General features: G+C 36.5%; 1 protein-coding gene across 4 annotated transcripts in view; it reads right to left on the minus strand.

Annotated features, from left to right (window-relative positions):
* The window catches only part of LOC136829874 (rhotekin-like), a 211300-nt gene that overhangs the window by 141223 nt on the left and 60077 nt on the right, over positions 1-10000 (minus strand). For 2 of the 4 annotated variants that reach the window (XR_010850517.1, XM_067088936.1), the window contains exon 1: positions 871-961. The exons of the other annotated variants lie outside the window; for them this stretch is intronic. The gene's annotated coding sequence lies outside the window, so the exon portion shown is untranslated. Of the gene's footprint in view, positions 1-870; positions 962-10000 lie in introns of those variants that run through there. 4 annotated transcript variants of the gene reach the window in all.

A 10000-nucleotide genomic window follows, 5' to 3' on the forward strand; every position in this document is an offset into this window, starting at 1 on the left:
ATATATATATATATATATATATATATATTATATATATATATATATATATATATATATATATATATATATGTATATTTATATATATTTACACACATATATATATTATAAATATATTATATATATATATGTATATATATTTGTGTATATATATATATATATATATATATGTATATATTTGTATATAGTTTTAATCTGCTGGTTTCATCTGCAATTTGGTAAGCCTGGATTTAATAATAATAATAATAATGATAATAGATACATTTAACATATGAGTTACATACAATCCTTTGGCAGTAGTTTCTTCAGGATAAACACGTCTGTTCCTTTAAGATAGAACAATACGTCAGTTGATTTAAGATAAACAATAGGTTAGTCATTTGGACGAAAATTATGTCAGTTCCTTTAAGATAAACAATACGTCAGTCCTTCTGGATAAATGATGTCAGTTCCTTTAGGATAAACAATATGTCAGTTCCTTTAGGATAAACAATATGTCAGTTCCTTTAGGATAAATATGATGTCAATTCCTTTAGGATAAACATGATGTCAGTTCCTTTAGGATAAACAGTATGTCAGTTCCTTTAGGATAAACATGGTGTCCACATAAAAACAGGAATGATTTTGAAAATCAACCAGTATTTTTCCAGAGATTATTTTTCTCTGGAACGAATCACTATGAGTTCAACACTTGAAAACTTGAATTAGTACACTGTATAATTATATTTTTCTATTTGTATGAATAATAATAATACATTGTATAATTATTTTCAATTTGTATGAATCATACAAATGTTTAAAAAGTGTATTGCACAAAACACAACACGAAGAATCGACAGCAGACAGCACACTATCTTAGAAGATAAGACTAACCACAAACGGAAAGACACAGCCACAGCAAACACGCGTTGTGGGAGCGTGCAGCAAACTGCATGGAACATAGCCACTGTACCGACGTCCAGAGCTCTCTCTCTCTCTCTCTCTCTCTCTCTCTCTCTCTCTCTCTCTCTCGACTGGCCGGAAATGGCCTTGGCGTAAGAGAAACACGTTTTCTCGCGCGCGCGTGTGCGCTCGCAAAGGATTACGTCTGTACCTGGACATGAAGGGGGTGGGGGGGGACGGCATCATCAATGGGACGATACAGGTGTGGACCTTGGTCCAAGGTACGCCATTCAAAGAGGAGGGTCGAATTGCAACGTCGAATGTGGGCCAATTTGGGTTACTTTTGGTCCACTTTTGATTCACTTTTGGTCCACTTTTGATTCACTTTTGGGCCACTTTTGATTCACTTTTGGGCCACTTTTGGTTGACTTTTGGCCCACTTTTTGCCCAATTTTGGTCCAATTTTGGCCCTATTTCGGTCCACTTTTGGCCCAATTTCGGTCCACTTTTGGCCCAATTTCGGTCCACTTCTGATCCACTTTATGGGGGCCAGTGTTACGGGCCATATGCAGGCTCATTTATGGTAAGACATGAGTCACAATCAGCCTCGTATTAATAGCCGTTTGCAGCCTAAAATATGACTGTAGGCTTTGAATTGTAGCCATTTTAAATGCATCTAGGTCATAAATTTTAATTACAAGCCGTCTACAGACCATAAAATGACCCATACGCTTGAAATTTCAATAGCCTCGGTCATGACTCATAAGGAACGCCATATTTTTTTTTTATCATTTAGAACTACACCCTATATCTCACATAGGTCATGACCCACGAAAATCTCATTTATTAGTGGACCTATGCAGACCAAATCAGGTGAATTTGTGACCAAAAACGACCCTTCTATTGCAGGTCACGTGCAAGATAAACTGTAACTCTTTGTGCTTTCAGTTGTGGCTTATTATACAAGTACCCCCACCCCCCCGTCCCACCATCCTATACCTGGTGGGAGTATCAAGCCAAACCTGGATTTGAATCTGCGAAACAATTTGATCGAAAACGGTTGACTCTCGAGTTCATAAATGCCTGACTTTATCTGAGAAATCGTGGCGAGGCAGACTGACCAGTACAACGAAGACGCTAGTGGAATACAGAATGAGGTTCTTGAGGCAATGACCAAAATCATACTTGTAAAACTAGCTTAATGAACCTTCATTTTTGGACAAGGAAATGTGGGTAAAATTACAGTATAAAATATCTTCCTGGGCCAAGGTACTGTGGGCATTATTACAGTATTAAATATGGCTTCCTAAGACCGAAGGAAGGTGCAGATCTTCTTATTTGGTGACTGAAGGATTCAAATATTCGGAAATAACAGAAGCTGACAGAGAATTCCAAAGTTTGGCAGTAAAAGGAGACAAACTATCATGAAAGTCCCAGCTATAAACCAACCATGTACACCGAAATTTTACTAAGCCCTCTGAGAAATGGTCCGGGCAAAATTCGGGTACGACTCGTCCAACTGACCTCTATAACCCTTTGAATCTTCAATGATTTGTATACCAAACAACAGTGGCCCTTTGGGTGTATATATATATATACTGGATCTGGGCACAATACAAGGTGACACATAGGATGTTAAGCATGAATCCTCTAAGCTCACCTGCGTGCGTACCTGCACGCCGGTATTACCCGCACCTTTCCAAATTCATTACCCGGTACCCTGTACCCTCCACGTCTCGCCCATCGTCCCAAGAGGACATGAAGCTCTCTCTCTCTCTCTCTCTCTCTCTCTCTCTCTCTCTCTCTCTCTCTCTCTCTCTTTCTCTCTCTCTCCACTGAAATAACTCCTGATAACAAAACTCTGGAGACAAAATTATAATTCAAATACTGCTGCCCTCCCCACAAAAATATGCCCCCCTCTCTCTCTCTCTCTCTCTCTCTCTCTCTCTCTCTCTCTCTCTCTCTCTCTCTCTCTCTCTCTCTCTCTATATATATATATATATATATATATATATATATATATATATATATATATATATATATAATATATATATCCTAGCCCTAAATACATGCCGTAACAAATACCAAAGCCTATACTGCAACGTAACTTAAACGAAGCCTTGCAGATTCTAGCCACGATCTGGACGGGCGTATGAATAATCCCAAACCCTCAGCACCAGCGCGTCTGCGCGTCATGGCGTTAAAAATAGGCCCACTTACGAAACCCATGACGCCCTGCGTGTGTGATGCAGATTCATGTCCGAACGTCCCAAGTGACGGCGTTTGCAAATTAATGCCAGTTTCACCTTGCGTCGGGTAAGGAGCGAAGAGCAGCTCTGGCCGAGGCTCCTTTGGCTTGGGCGAGGACGCGCGGGATCCGAATACTCAATTCATCCCGGAACTGCTCCGAGAGATTCCTCGTCCAAGAGATATCCCTCCCCTGCCCCCCCGCAATTCCGGATCGCTCCGGATTTTTTTTTTTACTGGGAGTCATATATTTGTGTGTGTATTTCATGAGGTGTCTTCTACTATAGTACTACGATGTGGTGGTTGATTCCTGTTGGTTTTAGTTCCTGGAGTTTGCTTTGCTTATTTTTTTTTATTGGGGAAGATGTGTTTGATGGGCTAATGAGATTTTTTTTATTGGTGGTTTTGCCTGTATATGATGCGTTTGATTGTGTGTGTGTGTGTGTGTGTACACATAGCCTACATTACATATATGCTATATATATATATATATATATATATATATATATATATATATATATATATATATATACATATGATTAGCATCCTTCAAAATCTTTTAAACAAGATTCTAAAAACCAACCTTTATTTCGGCTTTCATTTTTTAATCATCCAAAACGAGTTTTCTGGCTTAAAAATATCCTTTTCTCAATCTTCTAAACGAGATTTTAAATCAAAAGGGAATATTTATATCTCGTAGTAGAGACTGTTGTTCTGAGAAGGATTAATATTCTAAACCAGACTTTAAATCAAAAGGGAATATTTATATCTCGTAGTAGAGACTGTTATTCTGAGAAATATTATTATTCATTTATTTCTGCAGTTCCTCACAGCATCCCAATGACTGTTTACACCTTGTAAATTAAAACCAGCAAATCAATTAAACAAAACAATGTTTTTATTTCCGCAGTTCCTCGCAGCATCGCAATCACTGTTTACACCTTGTAAATTAACCAACACGCCAGTACTGGTCTCGTCACCTACCAGACCTTGCTTGCCCACCAGCTGACCTTATGTTTTGCCAGCTAGTGACCCCACTGATTGACAGGCCTCATGACTGACGAGATGGCCTGGCCACTTTTCCTGTTTGAAGTGTCCCATGATCGATCTGTTACTGATGAAAGTCTGGAAAGGTTGCTAAGGCAGCAGCCTAGTAAAGTTGTAATAAGGTCTTGGCACCTGCTTTGTAAAAGGGTAACAAACTGCTGACAAAAGTCTAAAAATATTCTAAGGACGTCTACTTGAATTTAATTACGGAAGCCTAATAGAAGCAGAATTAAAAGTGTTGCTACCTACTTCGTAAAAGGCTAAGAAACTGCTAACAAAAGTTTTGCATTCTATTAATGTAATGTCTTAAAAAATCTCTGAGGAAGTCTACTAGAAGTAGATTTAAAAGTCGTGGTACCATTGTTAAAAAAGGTTAACAAACTGCTGTAAATTACGGAAGTCTAATAGAAGTAGAATTAAGTCTTGTTACCTACTTCGTAAAAGGCTAAGGAACTGCTAACAAAAGTTTTACATTCTATTAATGTATATCTTAAAAAAATCTCTGAGGAAGTCTACAAGAAGTAGATTTAAAAGTCTTGGTAACTTTGTTGCAAAAGGTTAACAAACTGCTAACAAAAGTCTAAAAAAGATTGCTAAGGAAGTCTAGTAAAAGTAAAATATTATTAAAGTCTTGGTACCTTTGTTACAAAAGGCTACGAAAATGCTAAAAAAAAAAGTCTTACAACCTTATTAATTTAAGTCTGAAAAATTGCTAAGGAAGTTTATTATAACTTTGTTGTAAAAGTCTAAGAAAATGCTGACCAAAGTCTAAAAAAAAAATTCTACGGAAGTCTCCTAGAAGTAGAATTAAAAGTTTTGGGACCACTGTGAACACCTAAGAAAATGTTAGTCTTGCAGTTTATTAATGTAAGTAAAAAAAAAAATGCTAAGAAAGTCTAGCAGACGTAGAATCCAAATCTTGGTACCTGTGTTGTATAAGGCTAAGAAACTCCTAACAAAAGTCTTACAATTTATTAATTTAAGTTTAAAATAAATTCATCGGAAGTCTCGTAGCAGCAGAAAGAAAAGTCTTGGTACCTGCGTTGCAAAAGACCAAGAAAATGTTAAAAAAAGTCTTGAGAGATTAACAGCATCTTCAGTATAAAATAAAGCCCAAGGAAGCCTAGCAAAAGTAAAATTGAATTCTCGTTGCCTGTGTTGCAAAAGGCTCAGTCTGCCGAAATCACTGGCAGTCTAACGAAACAATCTAACACCAAAAGTCTTCGATAGTTATTGTAATTTTCGTACAAATGCTAGCTCAAATAACACGCAGTCTACTTGTCTAATTGTAGTCTACTACCACCAGTAGAATATAACATGTCTAACAATGTATAAGTCTAATAATAAAATTATTGAGAAAAGGTAAGACGTTTTAGCAAATGTAAGCAGCATGGAAATGGGGAGTCCAAACAGAATTGCTAGCAAGTCCAACCCCAAATTCTAACATTATAAACAAGTCTGACGGAAGCATCACAAAGTCTAACAAAGGTACCATAGAAATTTTAATTCGACTAACAGAACGTCTAACGCACGGATAGCGGAAAGTCTAACAAGTAGGCCTATCAGAAAGTCTAACACTAAAACTCCAAGCAAGTTCTACCACAAATATCAGACAGTCTAACGCATACATCAAAGGCATTCTAACACTTGCACCAGAAAGTCTCATACAAGTACCTGGGAAATTCTACCAGAACCAAAAAGTCTAACATTTACCAGGGAATTCATAAAACAAGCACCAGAAAGTCTCAACACGCGCACCACGGAAACTTTAACAGTAGTGTTGAAGCTTAACAAACTTTCCAGGCAAATTCTGACAAGCAATACAAAGTCCAGTATAAGTACCAGAAAATCTAACAAAGAGTATCAGGGAAAGTCTAACACAATAGCCAGAAAGTCTAACACAATGGCCAAAAAGTCTAACACAACAGTCAGAAAGTCTCTAACACAAGAACCAAGGAAACTTTTATTACCAACCGTACTTGCAAAACTTGACAAGCGTTCGCAGCCTAACCGGAAGGAAGGAACTACAAAATAGAAGAGGAAAGAGAGAGAGGAGGAGGAGGAGGAGAGGCCCCGAAGAGAACCTACAGTAAGAAGAAGAAGAAGAAGAAGAAGAAGAAGAAGAAGAAGACAGGAAGGAAGGAAGGAAGGAAGGAAGAGAGGAAGACAAATACAAGAGAGAAGACGGGACGAGAGTAGGAAATGACCTTGGGACTAGATAACCCACGGATTAGTCAGACTCACCCGTTTTTAACTAGTTTCCAGACTGAGAGAGAGAGAGAGAGAGAGAGAGAGAGAGAGAGAGAGAGAGAAATTTACATACCACTTTTAATACTTCTAGGCGCCAAGCAAAAGCCAATTTTAAATTATGTTTTACTTGAATATTTGTTTACTTATAAATTTACCCATGGTGATGTCATCTAAGATTGTTTGTTTATTTCGTATGACAAAAAACAATAACACAAATACTCAAAAGGAAAGCAATGCTGGATATAAAGTAAGAATGCCTTCTAACAATAATAAACAGTTGTAATATTTTACCTAATTAATCTATATAACAAACTAAGGGCAATATAAAACTCCGGTATAAAATGCAATTTCATCTGTAAAAAAATAAAGTATATACTTTGAAATTAAAAAAAAAAAAAAATCATTACATAGCCACAAAAAATCGAGCATTCTACCATAATAAAAAAAGAGAATTGCTAAAACTTCAAAATCATCTACAGCATCATAATACATAATGAATAACCATATATTCAAAATAATTTATTCACATTTCAAACCGAGTAAAGAATGCGCCGACGTTTCTGCGGCGCAATCGAGTTTTCTGTACGGTGTATAATGCTATATGAGCCGCGGCCCATGAAACTTTCAGCCACGGCCAGGTGGTGGTCTGTCCTACAGCGTTGTCAGCCACACGATTAAGGCTAAATTTAACCTTAAATCAAATAAAAACCACTAAGGCTAGAGGGCTGCAATTTGGTATGTTTGATCAATGAAGGGTGGATGATCACCATACCAATTTGCAGCCCTCTAGCCTCAGTAGTTTTTAAGATCTGAGGGCGGACAGAAAGAGTGCGGACGGACAGACAAATTGCCGTCTCTATAATAGTTTTCTTCTACAAAAACTTAAAACGACTCCACTGAATTCCACGCGACGCCAGTCGATGCAAACCACTCAGTTATGAAAAATGAGTGCTAAGTTTCTCAGCAAATCCCTTTATTGTATTTAATAACGAGTAATATGGTTTTAATGGAGACGAACGGTTAAATATATATATATATATATATATATATATATATATATATATATATATATATATATATATATATATATATATATATATATATATATATAATACGTTTATGCTATTTTTCACACACACGCAAACACGAATACGGGAGCACGCATGCGCGCACAGTCACGGGTGAAAGCACTGCTTCGTCCTAATTTCGTTTGCAGACGCAGATACCAGGAATCTTGGCTTTATAATTTATCATAAGTGTAAACGTCATATGTAATGATGCTGTGTGTGTGTGTGTGTGTATGTACATATATATATATATATATATATATATATATATATATATATATATATATATATATATATATATATATATATATATATATATATATATATGTATATATATATATATATATATATATATATATATATATATATATATATATATATATATATGTACATATATATATATATATATATATATATATATATATATATATATATATATATATATATATATATATATATATATATATATATATATATATATATATATATATATATATATATATATATATATGTACATATATATATATATATAGTGTGTGTGTAAAAGGAGAAACCTCTTGTTATTTTATTATAAATACACCCATGTGTATAACTGACAATAATAATAATAATAATAATAATAATAATAATAATAATAATAATAATAATAATAATAATAATCTCGCGTCTCATGTCTGTCGCTCACGTAAACGGAAGCTGCCTCAAGTTTACAAAGTGGCACAACAGACGGCATTGAATTGCAAACATGTCACGTCCCTCCGATTGATAAATGACACAAAAACTAAACATCACTTCATTTTCCAAATGAGCAACCAAACAGGAAACACGTCTGGAAGACCGTCAATTATCTTGTAAGGCGAGAGAGAGAGAGAGAGAGAGAGAGAGAGAGAGAGAGAGAGAGAGAGAGCAAATACACAAAAATAAAATTCCCCAAACACAGAGAGAGAGAGAGAGATACATTCGTATGGAAAAACTAAAACACCATTAGCAGTATGCCCATAGAAGAGAGAGAGAGAGAGAGAGAGAGAGAGAGAGAGAGAGAGAGAGAGAGAGAGAACAACTTTTCCTATTCCCCAATCTTTTCTGCCTCATTGTGACTCATTGGTGTCCCCCCCAACCCCCACCCGACTCCTTAGGTCTGTGACAAGGTTTGGTGACATCGCCTTCTGACATTAATTGGCGGACACCCTGCCAAGCACTAACCACACCCGATGATGCTACAAGCTAGTTTCACTGTCTGAAATACCGTCCCGTGTTTTTTGAGAATGAGGTACAGAAGATTCGGTGGCGCCATCTTCGGACCTTGACAGATTTGGGAAGCCTCCGAGTAATATAAAAATAATTATTATTAGTTTCATAGCTTTGTATAAACTTTTGCCCGTTGGTGCACTGTAGACGTTATTGACTAAGTTTCTTTGCGGCGTCCCTTCGGCCACCAGCTGCAACCCTTTTCATTCCTCTTTTTGTACCTCCGTTCAAATGCTCTCTCTTCCAACTTACTTTCCTCAACCCTCTCCTTACAATTGTTTCATGTTGCAATTGCAACATGAAACACATTTAAAACCTTTTTACTCTCCAGTCTTCCTTTTCGCGCTGAATTCCTTCAGAGGTCCCAGCGCCTATTAACTTTTGGCCTAAATCTTATATTGCAATCCATTCTTCAGAACTTTGGTTTATATTCTTAATCCTCCTTCATTCATTTGTCCACTTCCCTACATCTTACCTATTCCTAATCCCTCCTAATTTATTTATCCACTTCCCTGCAGCTTACCCACCCTTCAAAAACAAGATGATGCCTTGGGCAAACCAAGGTCAGAAGGAACTCAGTCCTATTGTGGATTCATCGAGCGAAGAATTGGCAAGTCTCATGACCAATACGGACGAAGAATGTTTGTGTTTGGGAAGAATATTTAACATTTGCAAACATTGAAGTTGCTGCAACAACACACGTAGCTTTTGTCAAGTACACTCTTACTGATGTAGGAAGTCTTTGGTAGGGAATTGTGCAGTGAAACTATTAAGTACTCCAGGGTAGCAACTGATTCTATTTTGGTGTTGTGTGTTTTAATTCTAGTCGCAATTATTTATTATGTTTTTATTCAGAAGATGATGAACCCTATTCATACGGAGCAAGTCCACCACAGGGGCCACTGACTTGACATTCAAGTTTCCAAAGAATATTATGGCGTTCATTAGGAAGAAGTAAGAGGTGCTTTGGGGAAATACAAAAAGCTCTCACTTATTAAAAAGAAATGAATATAATAAAAATTAGATAAAAATGTATTAAAATGCAAGGAAACATTATTAGGGTAGTAATACATTAAATATTCACTAGAACTCTTCAAGTTCCAATTTCGCATCCTCAGTAGGGAGAACGTTCCACAGAGGAGGAATAAAGGACCTCTGGAACAGAGATGTTCCACAGCGAGGCACATTTACTGCTTATTGGTGCTTCTACTGCTCTCTCTCTCTCTCTCTCTCTCTCTCTCTCTCTCTCTCTCTCTCTCTCT

The sequence above is a fragment of the Macrobrachium rosenbergii genome, chromosome 45, assembly GCF_040412425.1.
Source record: "Macrobrachium rosenbergii isolate ZJJX-2024 chromosome 45, ASM4041242v1, whole genome shotgun sequence".
NCBI classification, from domain to species: Eukaryota; Metazoa; Arthropoda; class Malacostraca; order Decapoda; family Palaemonidae; genus Macrobrachium; species Macrobrachium rosenbergii.